Source organism: Rhinoderma darwinii, chromosome 7, assembly GCF_050947455.1.
Source record: "Rhinoderma darwinii isolate aRhiDar2 chromosome 7, aRhiDar2.hap1, whole genome shotgun sequence".
NCBI classification, from domain to species: Eukaryota; Metazoa; Chordata; class Amphibia; order Anura; family Rhinodermatidae; genus Rhinoderma; species Rhinoderma darwinii.
This window is the reverse complement of record NC_134693.1, coordinates 107,620,365-107,640,281: the sequence shown is the minus strand read 5'-3', so window position 1 is coordinate 107,640,281 and position 19,917 is coordinate 107,620,365. Positions and strand designations below refer to the sequence as shown.

Here is a 19,917-nt window from a genome sequence, read left to right as displayed (position 1 = left end):
GGTTCACAATAGCAGAGGCTCTGATGTGAAATAATAAAAAGAAACCCCTGAGAAGTGACCCCATTTGGAAACTGCACCCCTCAAGGCATTTATTAAGGGGTGTAGTGAGCATTTCACCCCACAGGTCTTTTCCATAAATGAATGCGCTGCGGATGGTGCAAATTAAAAATGTATATTTTTCCCTAGATATGCCATTCAGTGGCAAATATGTCATGCCCAGCTTATGACACTGGAGACACACACCCCAAAAATTGTTAAAAGGGTTCTCCCGGGTATGGCGATGCCATATATGTGGAAGGAAACTGCTGTTTGGGCACGCTGTAGGGTTCAGAGCGGAGGGAGCGCCATTTGGCTTTTGGAGAGCGGATTTTGCTTGGTAGTAGATTTGTTTGAGTATTGCTGGTGTTACCGTTTATAATGTGGGGGCACATGTAAGCTGGGCAGAGTACATCAGGGGCATAGTCAGGTGGTATAATAATGGGGTAAAAAAACAATAAAATGATCTATAGATGTGTGTTACGATGTGAAGCAATCCTTTCTGCACAGGCCAGTGTCACACTGATATATGGCGTCCTTTCTTATGCCCCTTTTGGTCCACACTCCGCACCTTTGCAGTTTGGGGAATTTTGCTGGGAAAGTGTTGTCCTGGTATAATACGGGCACCCTCGCTTCCAGCGGACATGTTTGGGCCCTCCCTTTCCTGGTTCCCAAATTTTAGGTCCTTGATAAATCGCCTCTTCAAACAACTGCATATTTTTTATTTCCTGACTTATTGGAGCCATAACTAATTTTATTTTTTCATAGACGTAGTTGTATGAGGGCTTTTTTTTTGCGGGACGAGCTGTAGTTATTATTGGTACCATTTTGGGGTACATGCGACTTTTTGATCACCTTTTACCTTATTTGTTGGAAGGACAGGTAAACAAAAAACCATAGCTTTATTTAGTTCTTTTATACAGCGTTCACCAAGCGTTATAAATTATATGTTAACTTTATTCTGTGGGTCAGTACGATTCCGGCGATACCTATTTTATAGGACTTTTTTATGTTTTGCAACAATAAAACTACTTTTGTAAAAATAATGTATTTTTTCTGTCGCCAAGTTGTGAGAACCATAACTTTTTAATTTTTTTGTTGACGCAGCTGTTTGAGGGCTTGTTTTTTGCGAGACAAGCTATAGTTTTTACAGGTACCATTTTTGGAATACGTGCGACTTTTTGATCATTTTTTATTCCAATATTTATAGGTCAAAGTGACCAAAATTCTGGTATAGTTTTTTACGTTTTTTTTTTTTACGCTGTTCAGCGCGTGCAATAAATAATATAATATTTTGATACCTCAGGTCGTTACGGTCGCGGCAATACCAAATACGTATGGTTTATTATTTTTTTTCAATAATAAAAGGACTTGATAAAACGCAATCCCCCTTTTACTCTTATTTTATTACTTGCAACTTTTATTGTTTTCAAACTTTTATTTTTTTCACTTTTTTTCACACTTTTTTTACACTAGGGGACTTGAAGGTCCAGCTGTCAGATTTATTTTTTTCTAATACATTGCACTACCTACGTAGTGCAATGTATTAGATCTGTCAGTTATTCACTGACAGCAAGCCGATTAGGCTTCGCCTCCCGGCGGGGCCTAATCTGCTTCCGTAATGGCAGAGCAGGAGACCATTGTGTCTCCTGTTGCCATAGCAGCAGTCGCCAGTCCCGATTGCCTGTCAGGACTGGTGATCTGCTAGTAACCGCTACGATGCAGCAATCGCTTTCGATTGCTGCATCGAAGGGGTTAATGGCAGGGATCGGAGCTAGCTCCGGTTCCTGCCGTTACAGGTGGATGTCAGCTGTAACATACAGCTGACTTCCACCACTGATGACGCCGGATCAGCTCTTGACCCGGCGCCATCTTGCCTGTTTCCGTGCTAGGCAGACCGGGAGGCCAGTATTAGGCCTCCGGTTGTCATTGCAGCCACCGGAACCCCAGCAATTTCATTGCTGGGGTTCCGATGACCTGCAAACACCTTAAGTGCAGCGATCGCGTTTGAGCGCTGCACTTAAGGGGTTAATGGCGGGGATCTAAGCTCATTTCGGTCCCCGCCGTTACAGTCGGATGTCAGCTGTAAGATACAGCTGAGATCCGACGATGATGGCACCGGCTCAGCTTCTGAGCCGGTGCCAAACATTTGGCGTATGGGTACGGCAAAATGTGGGAAGTCAATGCTTTCCATGGCGTACCCATACGGCAAATGTCTGGAAGGGGTTAATGAACTGTCTTGTAACAAAAGTGGCATCCTATGACAGTGCCATGTCTAAAGTAACTGGGCTCTTTAGTATGACCCATACTACTAATAATGTTTGTGTGTGAAGACTACATGGTTGTGTGCTTGATTTTATGCACCTGTTTGCAATGTGTGTGGCTGAAACACCTGAACTCAAGAATTAGAAGGGTGTACACATACTTTTGCCATATATTGTAACTTTGTGTTGGGGTGTTTGATCTGATTAGGAAAGAAAGGAAAAAGGGGGGAACTGCAGATAAAAACATGAATTGCCTGGCTATGATTCCTCAACAATGCTCCTGAAGGAAAACTATCTAATATAAAATGCCCCCAATTTAGATTCTTAGGTCACATTCAGATTTTGAAGTGGATATCGCTGCGGATTTGTAAAACCCCAATCACTAGCACCGAAAATCCACATGTCGCCATGTATGAGCATGGCCTTGGCCATTTTTTTTTCCTTCTTTTAAAACCCCAAATTCCTAATATCAAAAATCAATTAGATAATTTTGAGTTAAATGAATGAAGACCTAGGTTCTAGGTTGAAACATGCTGCATGCTAGTATTGTTTTACTTGTTTTTATTCTGTAATGTAATACATTTTAAACCTTACTCAAATGGAAAGATTGTAAATAACTTCTTACCGAACAGAAGGGAAATCAAGAACCACATACAATAAAAACAGGAGCACCATGAGAAGGAGTGAATTTGATTTGCTTAATCCATGGGAGTTAAAATAGAGGGGAGGGGTCCCTACTTCCATTCCCTTAGCTATCAGCTAGAGCGACAAAGAACGTCTTTTACTATAGAGGACTTGGCACTTATATGTATTAACATACATGGAGAGCCACTGGTTTATTAACTGTGCAATGCTTCATTTCTCCTGTGGTGGCACTGTGTGGATATTGAACACTTGCCACTGGGTTCTTCCACAGATTACAGGTGATCACAGCAGCAGAACACCCAGCTTATTTTTAGGGGACTCTTAACAAAAAAATAATTTCTCCAAAGAAATCAACCTCTATAAACCACTTGGCCATTAAAAGCAGTGTTTTCCCTTATGGCCCTTTAAGAAGTTCTACTCAACACTATTGTGAAAGCAATTACTATTTTGCACACACTGCATCAATTTTATTTTCTGCGTCCTGAATTTTTTGACTCAAAAATCCATAAGGTTAAAAATGACATTTCGGGAAAACAGGCCTTACATCTTTCAAACTGTTCTTAATAAAAACATTTTCGACAAAAATGCTTTGTAAATATTTGAAACATAAGAAATGCCAGAGTTGCTCGTTTATTAAGTGTTCCACAATAATGAGAAGTTGCCTAGCAACAGCTGAGAACACAAGGGAACTTTCGTGATCTTTTTTAAGTCACATATAATGCAGCTCTGAGAAAGAAGTCCCAAGTCAATATCCTTTTTATTTCCCATGTTCAAAACGGGGAAAGCAAGCTACATATTATTATTATTGATGTAATCATTTCAGATTTAATTTGCATACAGTTTCTTTTGGGCTAAAGAGATTATAGGGCATGAGAATTACTAGAATATTATCTACTTAACACTTGATGATAGTGATACAGTCCGGAAATATAAACTTTATTACCTAGGGACTGTTTCTTGTGGGCTAGCTAACTCAGTAATTTCAAGTATTGAAAAGATTGGAGTCTAAAAACGAACACAAATTGTTACGAATTCCATTCCTTTCAGGCCTAATTGCTGTAGCGAGATGCAGTGAATAGAGACCCTTGCTGTCAATGGACCAGTTCACACAAATAGCTGTTGATACAATAGGGTAATAGGGTTTCTCCAATGCATGCTGGCAACTAATTGTACCTATGTCATTTCCATTACAATTGCCTTATTCAGTGGTAAAATACTTCTGGATCACACTGATCCCCACCAGTGACTGATTAAGGGACTCCTTGGCCCATAGCTGTAAATTATGACAACTTTTAATGGTAGTTGTTTTGGACTAGATGTTTTTTTTCCCAAACAGCTGGACACCTGTAATCAGCTTATTTGTCGGAGGATCTTTTAAATAAAAAAGGAATATCCAAAGTGGACAACTCCTTTAAGTCAACACAATTTGATGTAGGTGAAAGTTTCAACCATTCTTTTTTAGGTAACATTTTTAATTCTACCCAAAGGGGAACATTTAGGTAAATCTCCATTAAATACGACAAAGATTAGGTATTTATGTGTTGTCGACCTTTGTGTCTCATGGGTTTGTGACTAGACTGGTAAACCACAGGCCCAGCAGTTATTAGCACTGGGAGGGAGGTGCCAATAAAATGTTTTTATTGGAAATAGCAAGTTGCAATAATTTTGCATAATTAGACAAGCGTGTGCAGTCAGGTTACTTTCTATTTGGATTGGATACTTCTCCTTTGCCAGGTTGCCCAGCCCTAGGAACATCAATAGCGTCAGGGCTAGGTCAAGTGTGGGTTTGGCGCCAATGGGATATTGCAGCAGGCAAGGCAGCAGAGAGCTAGAGACACTCGCATTCAGCAGCCGGACTGTGTGCAATGTAAAAATGCAGCTAGGCTGCCAAGTGAAAAACTAATGGTTGGGCTTTGTTATGCTGGGAACAATAAAAAAAAGTGGGCAGCTTTTGAGGGTAGGCAGATTTTTACTTTTCACTATATATGTATACAAAACATGACCAATTTAGCATTTATGTGCCCAATTTCACCTCTGCAAACATTTTTATTTTTTGCCTTGAAACCCCTAAAATTGGTTTTATATATATAGTACATAGAAAGAAGATAACTGCAACAAAAGTTAAAACAGAGCAGACAGCACAGCAAGTAAGCAAATTCATGCAATGTTCTTGGACAAGGAGGTATGGAAGATGCATTAAGTGGCAAGATTGAAGTGATTCAGTTTATTTAATTTAACCTTCCATCCAGGGGCGTAACTAGGAAAGACTGGGCCCCATAGCAAACTTTTGACTGGGCCCCCCTCTCCCACAACCAACACACCCCCAGATCCCCCACCCTCCCGACAATGAACATTTACCAGTTCTGTGTGCAATGTAAAAATACAGCTAGGCTGCCATGTGTACTCTTATTGACCTTTAGTTACTGGTATTATAACATTTATTATCACTTAATTATGTTATTTCATAGTCATAATAGTTATTTAAAAAACAAAAAACTGACCCCAAACTTAAAGCACCAGGATACACCTCTTGTAGATAGTTCCACATACCCAGTTTTGCAGATAGTGCCACAGCCCCCCCTTGTAGATAGTGCCATGCACAACCCCCATTGTAGATAATGCCACATGCCCCCCTTGTAGATAGTGCCACATACCACTCCTTGTAGATTGTGCCACTTCCAAACAGACCCGGGAGCCCCCCTTGTAGATAGTGCCACCCCAAACAAGTAAAAAAAATGTACTCACCTAGCCTCGTTCTCACGATGAATGAAACTTCTCCATAGCCTCCTCACCAGCCTGAGATGGGACCCTTGCATAGGCCGGCGTGATCCAATGACATCATTGCGTCGGCTTGCGAAGGGATCCTGTCCCAGCACCTTATATGCTGCAGGCCTAATGTGGCCTGTAGCCTAATAAACGGTACAGTAGGGAGCTAGCTCCTTGATCTGCAATAGTGTTCAATTGTATCTGCATCCTAAGGATGCAGATACAATTAAAAGTGGCAGTCATCCGGCCCCGGGTGCCTTGTGCTAGCGGCGTCACCAGGAATGGGGGGGGGGGGGGCACTGCTGCCCAGCCCAGCACATAATGTTATTTGTCAGACTGGGTGGCACGGGCCACCTCATAACGCGGGCCCCATAGCAACTGCTATGGCTGCTACCGCGGTAGTTACGCCACTGCTTCCATCAATTCTTCCCTACTCACGTAGCTGGTAATTAAGTGCTCCTAAAATGTGAAGTTCCTTACAAAGTTACCAAGGAGCTCTGGAATTGTGCACACACAACTGTTTAAATTTACTTTGCCCTCAGCAGTTAAACTGAAAATATTCTGTATATTCCCAAGAGTCCTATAGAGGTCAGCATGATGAACAAACACCAGTCATAGTACGTCATGTGCTCCTGAGAAGTAGTATCAACCAAAGTGCAAACAATATTTAATGTCAGTTTAAATAATTCAAATAAATGATATGGATTAAACAGATTTTTAAGGATGGACTTGTGTTTTTTCTGCCTTTATAATTAGTTGTCCTCTTGTGTAAAACACTCTTTAGCACAGTTCTGATGCAGTTTTTGGGTAATTTTTTCGAGCCAAAGTCAGAAGTGAATCCAAAAAGAAGGAAAGGTATATAGAAAAGACTTGATACGTCTCCTTTCTTTTGTGTCCACTTCTGTGTTTGGTTAAAAAAAAATGCCGCAAAAACTGCATCAAAACAGAGTATGAAAGTGGCCTTAAAGAGGCTCTGTCACCAGATTTTGCAACCCCTATCTGCTATTGCAGCAGATAGGCGCTGCAATGTAGATTACAGTAACGTTTTTATTTTAAAAAAACGAGCATTTTTGGCCAAGTTATGACCATTTTTGTAGTTATGCAAATGAGGCTTGCAAAAGTCCAAGTGGGTGTGTTTAAAAGTAAAAGTCCAAGTGGGTGTGTATTATGTGCGTACATCGGGGCGTTTTTAATACTTTCACTAGCTGGGCGCTCTGATGAGAAGTAACATCCTCTTCTCTTCAGAACGCCCAGCTTGTGACAGTGCAGATCTGTGACGTCACTCACAGGTCCTGCATCGTGACGGCTACATCGGCACCAGAGGCTACAGTTGATTCTGCAGCAGCATCAGCGTTTGCAGGTAAGTCGATCTTACCTGCAAACGCTGATGCTGCTGCAGAATCAACTGTAGCCTCTGCTGCCGATGTGGCCGTCACGATGCAGGACCTGTGAGTGACGTCACAGATCTGCACTGTCAGAAGCTGGGCGTTCTGAAGAGAAGTGGATGATACTTCTCTTCAGAGCGCCCAGCTAGTGAAAGTATTAAAAACGCCCCGATGTACGCACATAATACAGGCCCACTTGGACTTTTACTTTTAAACACGCCCACTTGGACTTTTGCAAGCCTCATTTGCATAACTACAAAAATGGTCATAACTTGGCCAAAAATGCTCGTTTTTTAAAAATAAAAACGTTACTGTAATCTACATTGCAGCGCCGATCTGCTGCAATAGCAGATAGGGGTTGCAAAATCTGGTGACAGAGCCTCTTTAAGGCCAGGATCAAACAGACACCATTTTAAGGCCTTGTTCACATGGAGATTTTTGCAGGCAGATTTTGACTTGCTTGCACGCTGTTTGCTGCGTTTTTCACGGCGTTTTTTGGTCCGCGGCCATTGAGCGCCGCGGCCAATGAGCGCTGCGGCCAATGAGCGCTGCGGACAAAAAACGCAGCAAAAAATCAATTTCTTTGCCTTACAATGATGTCAATTGTAGGTCATTGATGGAAATGCCCGAAGAAAGGATCAATGGGAGGTGATTTCGGGCATTTTTTGGGGAGGTTTCCGCATCACATTTTTTTGCACTAATCGCTCCAATGTGAAAGAGGGCAAAGCATATGTGTCTCTAAAAAAGGATTTTTTTCTAATGTTTATTTTAAAGACAATAGGACCAGGGGGCTCCCAACCACATAACAAATAAATATTTTTGATTCAGTAATTTCTGCACTGTCCCAAAATGCCACACCTCTGCATTCATACAAGAAATCAATCATAGATCGCTTTTTTCCACCTGATGGAATTGTCGACTGCTAATCTCTGAATGTAGAGACAGTGGCTGCTAATCTGCTGCTTATAGAGACCCTCCGGTCCAGGGACAAAATATGAAATGTGATGGAGTATATGGAGTAATGTTACCTGGTGATCTCCTATTGTACCCCTCTTCTGTGGATCTGCTGATTTAGGGTCCCCTCTGTTGTCCTAAAATTAGACACAGATGTAGTGTCTTAGAATCCAGATGCACAGTGTGCAACGGATAGTCTGAGAAGTGCTGCAGTCATTTTGGGACAACACAGAGGGGACCTTAAAACGGCAGATCCATGACTGAGGGGCACAACTGGAGGGCACCAGGTAATATTACTTCATATGCCCCATCACATTTCAAAGTTTGTCCCTGGACTGGAGAGTCGCTTTAAATGTAAGATCCAGTTGGTGGAGAAGAGTGCAGTACATGACGGAGGAAGCAAAGGCATTGTATTTTGACTATGGGTTTGGGCACTGCTGTAACAATTACTATTCTTTGGGTACTTTTATATGATTTTTTTATGGCCACACAGCGACAATTTTCTTTTGTCTGATTCATGGAGAATTCTGCCAGAAAAAAACCTCTGCATGCCTTTATAAAATGATAGACAGATGGAGGTACAGTAGGGCCTATGGATAAATCTTTGGGTGCTGTATTATGACTCCATACAAATTGGAGTTTGTGCAGAGCCGTAATATGCCATATTCTGTGCCCAAAAAAATAGACAGCCTATGCCAGGTCAGACCAGATGTGCACCACCAAAGCTAGCAGATGCAAAATGTTTATAAGGCGTTAGGTTAAGCCAGTGAAGATTGAACAACGAATACAAAAAAATGCACTAGTTAAGAAATCTCTTCTGTACATAAAGATGTACAGATTCACATAAAACTGTAGTGTGAATGTATTCTTACTTAGAGAGATAATGGTTGACAAGTTTCTGGAAGACCCGACTAGAGGTGAATTTCTGTTGGATCTGGTCATTTCTAATAATTCAGAGCTTGTTGGGAATGTCGATGTTCGTGAAAACCTCGGTAACAGTGATCACAATATAGTTACATTTTACATATACTGTAAAAAACAAATACAGGCTGGGAGGGCAAAAACACGTAATGTTAAGAAGGCCAATTTCCCCAGGATGAGGGCTGCAATTCAGGATATAGACTGGGAAAAACTAATGTCAAATAATGGTACAAATGATAAATGGGAGATTTTCAAATCTACTTTGGGTAATTATAGTGCAAAATGTATTCCTATAGGTAACAAGTATAAACGACTAAAATTAAACACCACATGGCTTACACCTTCTATAAAAAGGGCAATACATGACAAAAAAAGGGCATTAGAAAAATACAAATCTGAGGGTACAGCTGTAGCCTTTGTAAATTATAAATAGCTTAATAAAATTTGTAAAAAGGTAATAAAATCAGCAATAATACAAAAGGAAAGGCAGGTGGCCAAGGATGGAAAAACAAATCACAAAAAAATCTTCAAGTATATGAATGCAAAAAAGCCAAGGTCTGAACATGTAGGACCCCTAGATAATGGTAATGGGGAGTTGCTCACAGGGAATCAAGAGAAGGCAGAGTTACTAAATGGGTTCTTCAGCTCTATATATACAACAGAAGAAAGAGCAGCTGATGTAGCCGGTGCCAGTGCTGTTATTATATCAGTTGATATACTGAATTGGATGAATGTAGATATCGTCCAAGCGAAGTTAAATAAAATAAATGTACACCAGGCCCCGGGACCAGATGGGTTACACCCTAGAGGTCTTAAAGAGCTTAGTTCAGTTATTTCTGTCCCCGTCTTCATAATATTTAGAGATTCTCTAGTGACTGGTATGGTGCCAAGGGACTGGCGCAGGGCAAATGTGGTGCCTATTTCCAAAAAGGGCTCTAGGTCTTCCCCGGGTAATTATAGACCAATAAGCTCAACATCCATTGTGGGGAAAATGTTTGAGGGGCTATTGAGGGACTATATACAGGATTATGTGACAAAAAATAGTATTATAGGTGACAGCCAGCACGGATTTACTAAGGACAGAAGTTGTCAAACCAACCTGATATGTTTTTATGGAGAGGTGAGCAGAAGCCTAGACAGAGGGGCCGCTGTGGATGTAGTGTTTTTAGACTTTGCAAAGGCATTTGAAACTGTCCCTCATGGACATCTAATGGGTAAATTAAGGACTATAGGTTTAGAAAGTATAGTTTGTAATTGGATTGAGAATTGGCTAAAGAACCGTATCCAGAGAGTTGTGGTCAATGATTCCTACTCTGAATGGTCCTCGGTTATAAGTGGAGTACCCCAGGGTTCAGTGCTGGGACCACTATTATTCAACTTATTTACTAATGATATAGAGGATTGGATTAATAGCACTATTTCAATTTTTGCAGATGATACCAAGTTATGTAATATTGTTCAGTCTATGGAAGATGTTCGTGAATTGCAAGCTGATTTGAACACACTGAGTGTTTGGGCGTCCAGTGGGAAATTAAGTTTAATATAGATAAATGTAAAGTTATGCATCTGGGTACCAACAATCTGCATGCATCATATGTCCTATGCTGTCTAGTCCTAGTACGGTACATGGGTTCTCTGATATATGGTGCTATTATCTAAACCTTTAATTATTGCTACTTATGTTTTTGTTTTTGTTTCCTGTCACTAGGGGGTAAGGGTCCATGTAATTTTACTATAAGTGCCCTATGAATTCTAGTTACAGCCCTACTTAGACCTACAACAGAGCCGTGTGCACAAATGATGTATGGAGGCACACGGAGCAACGATGGCTCCATAACATGGAGACAGCCTTACATTGTGTGGTGCCATTTGTGGTACGGTCTGCAGGCACCCCTCTTATATGGTGTACGGTCAACAGTGTACAAATAACCATACCACACAGTATGTGCATAATTAGCAGTGCCACACAATGTAGACATCACCATACATACTCCAATAATGCTGGCATACAGTGACCAAATAACAGCTCCATACATCAATTAATCTAACAGCTCTTTTCAATGGGTAAATAATTCTGCTTTATGATTACTATTAAAGGGGTTGTCCAAAATTAGAAAAACATAGCTGCTTTCTTTTCCAAACAGCACCCCACTTTTCCACAGGCTGTGTGTGGTATTGCATCTCAGTTCCATTCACTTCAATTGAGTTGAGATGCAATATTAGATACAACCCATGGACAGGTACACTGTTTCTGTAAAAAAGCAGCCATGTTTTTCTAATCTTGGAAGACCCCTTTAAGATTTATGGTAGTTGCAAGCCTTGGCACCTCTTCAGCAAGTTTGGGTCATTCAACCTGTGGGATCCCAAGGCCGGCCCTGGCTGTTAGGCACTTTGTGTGTCGCCATACAGTCCTCTGTGCGATATATTATGGAGGTAGAAACAATGTTTAGATGGGAAAAATAACTCTGTAATATGGCATCTGATGGAACATGCCACAATTTTCTTTTGTCTGATTCATGCATAATTCTGACCGAAAAAAAAAATCTCAGTATGCCTGTATGAAACTGAGATGAATGGAGGTAAATTAGGGCCTCTGGATAGATCTATGGATGATGTACGGTATTATGGCTCCGTATATTTTGGTGTTTGTACAGAGCCGTAATATGCCATATTCTGTACCAAAAAAATAGTCAGATGGCCTTAGCCAGGTCAGACCAGATGTGCACAAACAAAAGTAGCAGATTCGAAATGTTCCTAAGGCCTTAGGTTAGGCCAATGAAGAGACTTTAGCACAACGCATGCAATAATTTTTTAAATTGTTCAATTAACCGCTTCCCGACCGCCCACTATAAATTCACGTCGGCGCTTGCTGGGCTCTCTGCAGCGCTGATGTGAATTCACGGTGGGTGTTAAAAGCGCGATCCGGGTGTCTCAGAGTAGCGCTGACACCCGGATCGCGCTGTTATCCCCTGCCTCTAGTCCCGGAGACATAACAGGGACCTAATTGGTTCAGGTCCCGGTCATGTGATCGCAGGGAAAGTTTGCTGTAGCAAAGAACTGGAAAGTTTGTTACTACAACAAACTGGAAAGTTTGTTGCTACAACAAACTTTCCCGGGGACCGATTGCGGGTGCTGCAATCGGTTATAAGGCAAAACCGGAGGCCATACAACGGCCCCCGGGTCTGCCATGCACAGCAGCCTATGAGAAACAGCCGGAGGCCGGTCCTCATAAGCTTCCTGTCAGTGTGACTCTCAGCGTCACACTAATCGTTTATAATACGTTATACTACCTAGGTAGTGTAATGTATTATAGCAGCCATCAGTGCTGCAGATATTCAAGTAAAACAAGTAAAAAGTAAAGAAAAAAGTAATAAAAATGTTTTATAAAAGTGTAAAAACAAGTGATAAGTTACAAAAACAAAAAAATGAATTTTTTCCTATAATAAGTCTTTTATTATAGGAAAAAAATGAAAATGTTAATAAAAAGTACACATATTTGGAATGACCGCATTCACAACGACCCAAACTATAAAACTATACTATTATTTTTCCCGCATGGTGAACACCGCAAAAAAAATAAAATAAAAAACAATGTCAAAATCACTATTTTTTGATCATCAACACTCCAAAAATATTGAATAAAAAGTGATCAAAAAGTCGCATGTACCCCAAAATAATACCAATAAAAACTACAACCTGTCCCGCAAAAAACAAGCCCTTACGCAGCTTTTTTGGCTGAAAAATAAAAAAATTATGGCTCTCAGAATATGGTGACACAAAAAATAAATAATTTTATCGGAAAGTGATTTTATTGCGCAAACGCGACAAAACATAAAAAAACGATTTACATCTGGTATCGCCGTAATCGTATCGACCCGCAGAATAAAGTAAAATGTCATTTATAGCGCACGGTGAAAAGTGTAAAAAAAAAAAGACAAAAAACTATGTCAGAATTTAACAAATAAGCCCTCAAACAGCTCCGGTGAAGAAAAAATAAAAAAAGTTCTGGCACACAGAATATAGTAACAGAAATTGTGCAGTGTCCAAAAGCGGATAAGATCGGGCGCCATTTATCAGTGCGACATTGGCCACATATCTGCGGATTATTATTTATTTACCGACTTATTATACCCTCTTATTATGTCCTGATGTACTCTGCCCAATTTACACATACCCCCACATCATAAACTGAAATACCAGCAAAACCCCAAACAATTACCAAGCAAACTCTGCGCTCCAAAAGCCAAATGGCGCTCCCTCCCTTCTGAACCCCACAGCGTGCCCAAACAACAGCTTACGTCCACATATATGATATTTTATATCCGGGAGAACCCGCTCAACATTGTAGGAGGTATTTGTCTTCAGTGGCACAAACTCGGCACTACATATTGTGTATTAAAATGGCATATCAGTGGAAAATTTTAATTTTCACTTTGCTCCATCCGCTGCGCATTAACGCCTTCGCGCACCATGACTTAATAGCATGTCGTGGTGCGGGGGATTATATATGGAAAAAATGTAACGACACCACAAACTGAAAACTGCAAAAATTTTCATTCAAATACATAATATATATGGTACAATTGCTTTCACAATTTTCAGCACCAGATTTAGGCTGGATTCACACGAGCGTGGCGTTTTTGCGCACGCAAAAACGTGGTGTTTTGCCTGCGCAAAAGGCACTTAACAGCTCCGTGTGGCCTCAGCATATGATGCACGGCTGCGTGCTTTCCGCGCAGCCGCCATCATTATGACCCTCCGTTTGGATGTTTGTAAAAAGAAAAGCACGTGGTGCTTTTCTGTTTTCATTCAGCCTTTTGACAGCTGTTGCGCGAATCACGCTGTTCGCATGGAAGTGCTTCCGTGTGACATGCGTGGTTTTCACGCACCCATTGACTTCAATGGGTGCGTGATGCGCGAAAAACGCCCAAAGAACGGACATGTCGTGACTTTTTTTCAGCGGACTCACGCGGAGTAAAAATCATGCACATGTTTGCACGGCCCCATAGACTAATATAGGACCGTGCGACGTGCGTGAAAATCACGCGCGTTGCACGGACGTATTTCTCGTTCGTCTGAATAAGGCCTTACTACAATACCCCAATCTATTATAGTATTCATATATGTGACCTAATCGGTGCAATTGTAAGGGTATGTTCACACAGAGTGTTTTCAGCTGTTTTTCGGGCTGTAAACGTCCCGAAAAACGTCTGAAAAATCGGAAGCAGAAGGCCTCCAAACATCTGCCCATTGATTTCAATGGGAAAAACGTTCTCTTCCGACCGGCCGTTTTTTTGGCGGCTGTTTTTAAAAACGGCCGTGAAAAAGAAGTGCATGTCATTTCTTCAACCATTTTTTGAGCCGTTTTTCATTGACTCTATAGAAAAACAGCTCCAAAAATGGCCGTAAGAAATGCAGCGAAAATCGCGGGTGGCTTAAAAAACTTCTGAAAAATCAGGAGCTGCTTTCCCTTGAAAACAGCTCCGTATTTTCAGACGTTTCTGAGTTTGTGTGTGCACATACCCTTAGACTACAAAAGTCTGCATATGAGGCTACACTGTGCAGGCTGTGGGATCCAGAGGTACTGTATACTGACAATAGTATGCCAATAGGATGTCCATTAAAGGGTAACTAAACTTTCAAAAAAATGTTGACATGTCATAGTGACATATTAGATGTTTTGATCAGTGGGAGTCTGAGCACTGAGACCGCCACCGATCGCTAAAACGAAGCAATTCACTCGAGTGAGCACTGTGCTGCTTTGCTTCTGATCGGCTTTCCTGCGGCTTTCCTTTCCTTTCCTTACCTTGCCGATCAAAATTTCTGACTTGTCACTATGACATGTGAGAATTCTTTTTTAAAGTTTAGTTACCCTTTAAAGTCTATTGGCACGTTGGGGTTTACGTTGGGAGATTTTTGCTGCATATATGCCAACCGTGCACCATAGACAATGCAGACCACACAAATACTCCTGACATATACGCAGAACATATCAATAGGGTCTAATGAATAGGACATATGCCAAAAGTGTGGCTAGCATGCAACATACCTTTTTTTTTTAAACTGTATTGTAAACTGGCACCAACTTTGCTTTCCAATACAAGGGCATCCCACAATTTTTTGAAAGGGTAAGTAAATGTTTGACAAACTTCTAACATGTCATAGTGACATGTCAGAAGTGGGGGTCCGAGCACTGAGACCCCCACCAATCGCTAAAATGAAGCGGCAGAAGTGCTCGTTTGAGCGCTCAGCCACTTCGTGTCTGTCCTCCTTTTTCCGGAAATCAATATATATATATATATATCAGGACATTTTTCCACCATATACGCTGGACATGAACAACAAACATGGTGTTATCAGATCAGTGGATTCAAATGCGGCAAATTTTGTTGCAGAAATTTTTGACTGAAGATCGGTTTTATTCATTTGAATTCACAGAAAAATTTCTACAACAAAATCCTCTGTGTGGATCCACCCTTAATAGACCCAGGACTTTTATGTATCATTATAATAGTGGCATCGTCATAAGAGGCTGCTTGAAATGACTGCAACAGCTACAAGCCTATAACTCCGCAGATTGCATGCAATTTTCAACCCATTACGTGTCAGTCACACAAAAATCACATGAATTTTGAATGTACATAAAATCAGTCTATTCCTATAGCTATCATAGCTGTCAGACTACACAATCTCTCAGCGTAGCCTTAGCGGGTGATCGCTCTTATAATTTACACAGGTTTCATGCGACTTTCATGTAACTGTTGCATGACATCTTTGTACTCAAAAAAGTTGTGACTGGTATCGACTGCTCAGCGGTTTGAGAATTAATTAATTCCCTGACTGTCTGTCACATGCGGCAGATTTGCTGTGGAAATTTCTAATCTAAACATCCAAATGGGACTTGGCACATACTGCAGATATAACTCCATTCAGATGCATGGAATTTATTTTGCTTTGAGGCTTGAACTAAGTAGTCTTAGCAGGAGCTCTTAAAATTATCCATGACCTCTTTGATTGCTAATAATCTTCTGTCTAGAAAATCACTGTCAATTACAATTTCACCAGTACAAGTATATACAGAGTTTAAGCATATCACAAATACAGGGAAATGTTCTTAAAACGACTTACTATCAAAGTAGCATCAACGTAACACGAATTTAAATCAATTTGAAGACAAATGTCCCACTTGTCTATACTTTTTCTTTAAATTACATATCCGGTATGATCAGTTATGATCGGGAGGGATCTGTTTCCCCTCTATAAAATCAATGATTTCTGATACATATTTCAAACATCATTCCTTTCTCCAAATGATGAGGATCCACAGGTTACATAGCTCTACACTATCCGGGCTGCCTCGTTCACTGCGTGGCTAACACTCCCTGTACTACAATAGCATCTCCAAAGACACATGTTGCTGATACTTGATGTCTGCAACTCATCTATTATTAATTTGTCAGCATCCCAGGTAGTAGATGTCTGGTCTGCAGAGAAAAATGACACTTGTAGCTCTTACCGCAACTGGACAACCATCACAAACGACAAGCTATTGATCTTCAATAAGTTATAGAACGGTCTATAAGAAATAGTTGCATTTTGCATATTGCAGAGACACAGGTTCCTACGCACCTGCTGATCAACAATACTACATCATATATATCACAGCGAAGTACAATATAGAGCACAATGGACATTTTCCCTCTGAGCCCGTACATTGAGGTATTTTATATGATCCCAATAAATTAGCCAGAGTTGTTGTATAAGTAGTCCCCTGCTGTTGCAGTATAATTTACTCACCTCCCCAGCATTGGTATCCCTGGCTCATCTCAAGGTCCTTATGCTAAAAACCAATATCCCCCTGAAGTGGAGCACAGTACAACCTCATCCCACCCCAATCCTCCCCCGTCCTGCTTCCTAAATCAATCAGACACCACACAAAGCACTGGAGAAGATCGTGACCAGAATCCAGATGTCTCTCAGCACAGACAGGAGTCATAGCAACTGCAGCAACACTGCGACTATGTGGGGAAGGGGGACCCCTCATCTCACTCTCTACAAACAGCCTGGGGAAGGGGGTGTGAGAAAGAGAACACAGGAACATTAATCAGGAAAGGGACGGTAAAAGGAGATTAAAGATGAATAAATATAGAGTGAGGAAGTCGGAGGGGACCCAGGAGAGCGCATCAAGTGAGCAGGAGAGGGTTAATAAAGTGTGCGAGACACCAAGGTGTGCAACAGTCTCTTTAGGCCTAATTTACACTTGTTCGCTAATAAATATTTCATAGAATCTGAGGTAAAACTCAATGAATTTAAAATAAAACAGAATAATCCATGTGAAACCCTACAGGATACCTGATGTCATGTACATTTCTGATGAGACAGTTACCTTTGTGAAATTTACATGCAGAAAATAGGATTTGCTCCCAAAGCTAAAGGGTTTTTCCTCCTATTATTCTTCTTCTTTTTTTTTTAATGTCTTCCTACAAAACAGTTTCTTCCTTTGCGGGTACAAATTTGGATGTATTTTGGGCTCTTCGTGTAAAATCTTGAATGAAGAATCCATAGACTATGACACATTATATATCGGTGACGTGTTCATTAAAATTTCTTCACACAGGTTTTTTATCTGGTGTATTAAATTGAATGTAAAAAGGCCAGTATTTTTTATGGCATTTGTAAAAGTGTTTTGGTTTCGTATTTTATTTTGTGTCATTATGTACACACATTTCTCCTGGCTCTTTAGTTTAGTCCTATAGAGAAGCCTATGGGAAAAACAAAATTAAAACTGCCATACCCAGAGAATGCTGCATTTTTAAATAAATACCATTGAACCTAATAACCCCACCAAAACACCACAAACCAAAAGATTGTGCATGTAGGCTTTTAAATATTTCACTATAGACTTTAAAATAACATCTGGTCGTAGCATTTGTGACCTAAAAACCGGCATGAAAAACACCAATTAAAACACGATGAAAAACGCAGAAAAACGCAGTGTGTGAATCCAGTCTAAAGGTGTTCTCTAGGAAGTCATAAAAATATAGATGCAAGACAGCCTAAGGTCTAATACGCACGACCGTTGTGCCACTGGGGCCGTTTTTGACGGCATCCGAGTGGCACCCGATAGTCTTCACGGACCCATTCACTTTAACGGGTGAATCGGGTCCGTGAAAAATGGTCCGAGTCTCCGATCCGAGGAAAGATAGAATATGTCCCATCTTTCCTCGGATCACTGACGGGACTTGGACGGCGCACTCGGTCGTGTGCATGAGGCGTTAGTGTAATATACGGAACCTTGTAAACGGTTGTATACTAAATGCTGTATCTGCATTCTGGGAATACTGTACATATGTTATAAACCACATACTTAGATCTCCTTCACACTTGTATGTGAAAAAAAAAAATGGATCAAATATAGATGCGCAATACAGATTTTGTATTTTTACAATTTTTCATTTTATTGAAACAATTTTTTTTATTTTTGTAATGTTGCTGAAATACGAATGTAAAAGGCAGAACAAATACGCACATGTAACCAATGCAAAAATGGAAGATGCTTTTATTAAAGTCAATCCTTTGGCTTCTACAGGCTAAAAATGGTACCAATACAAATCCACTGGAACATGCTTTGTATTGGAAAAAAACAGGAATGTGAAAAAAACCATAAATGTATTGGCAAAGTTTTTTCAATGACAAAAAACGTAACCAAGGCCTTACTCACACGGACGTGTCCGTTTTGCGCGTGCAAAAAACGCTGCGTTTTGCGCGTGCAAAAGGTCCGTGTGTCATCAGCATATGGTGCGCGGCTGCGTGATTTTCGCTCAGCCGGAATCATGATGACACTCTGGTTTTATGTTTACAAACAGAAAAGCACGTGGTGCTTTTCTGTTTTCATTCATTTATTTTACTGCTGTTGCGTGAATCACGCGCGGCACCCGGAAGTGCTTCCGTGTGCCGAGCGTGATTTGCACGCACCCATTGACTTCAATGGGTGCGTGCTGCGCAAAACACGGACAAATATAGGACATGTCATAAGTTTCACGCAGCGCACATACGCTGCGTGAAATTCACTGACAGTCTGAACGGCCCCATTCATTAACATAGGTCCGTGCAACGCGCGTGAAAATCACGCTCGTAGCACGGACGTATAACACGTTCTTGTGAATAAGGCCTTACTGAGATGATTTTTATTAACTTTGTGAATACCGCAGAGTATGATGTAGCTCTGATATTAAATCAGCTTGTTGCCCTCATGGCACGTCAGGTGTTTGTTAAATTAGGCATATTTATAGATTTGCTACTTTTTATACTGGTGAATAATCACAGTTTTGACAACTACTGACACTATGTCACACTCCGAGCAGGGTAACGCACTACGGAAAGATGTTAAACTGCCGGCAGAACAAACCCTTCATGTTGAGCCAATGACTCAGATCCTCTGGGAAATTACATGAGGCTGGCGCCATCTGCCGGTTATATGAAAGATGTATGTAAGATCTGAGAACGTGAAACATTATTTTATTACTGTAAAATCCCCTTCTCATCACATTAATTTGGGGAAAAAAGATGACCTTGGGTATAGCTGCTGCCACTAGGAAGTGGACACTTAGTCCTCATGCACACGGCCTTGCCCGTAATCACGGCCCGTGATTGTAGGCACGTCCGGCCGCCGACACCCGCGGGCCGCATTTTCGTGCCGTGTTCCCATACATAGTATGGGAGCGCGGCCCGTAAAATCAGAAAAGTAGGACATGCTCCATATTTTCCGGCCCGGTTTCCACGGCACGGACACCTATCCATAGCGCTACGGAAAGGTGTCCGCGGCCAATAGAACTGGGCAGGTCTGTAATTGCAGACCGTGTTGCAGTCCGCAATTACGGAGTTTTTTCACAGTTGTGTGCATGGGGCCTAATCGACCGCGGAATTTAAATAGTTAGAAAGAGGGG

At 41.1% G+C, this 19,917-nt stretch overlaps 1 protein-coding gene across 1 annotated transcript in view; it reads right to left on the bottom strand.

Moving 5' to 3' along the window:
• CHL1 (cell adhesion molecule L1 like) overlaps positions 1 to 16,875 on the bottom strand; it is a 126,714-nt gene extending 109,839 nt beyond the window's left edge. The window contains exon 1 of the mRNA XM_075833772.1: positions 16,769 to 16,875. The gene's annotated coding sequence lies outside the window, so the exon portion shown is untranslated. The remainder of the gene's footprint in view (positions 1 to 16,768) is intronic.
• Between the last annotated feature and the right edge of the window lie 3,042 nt (positions 16,876 to 19,917).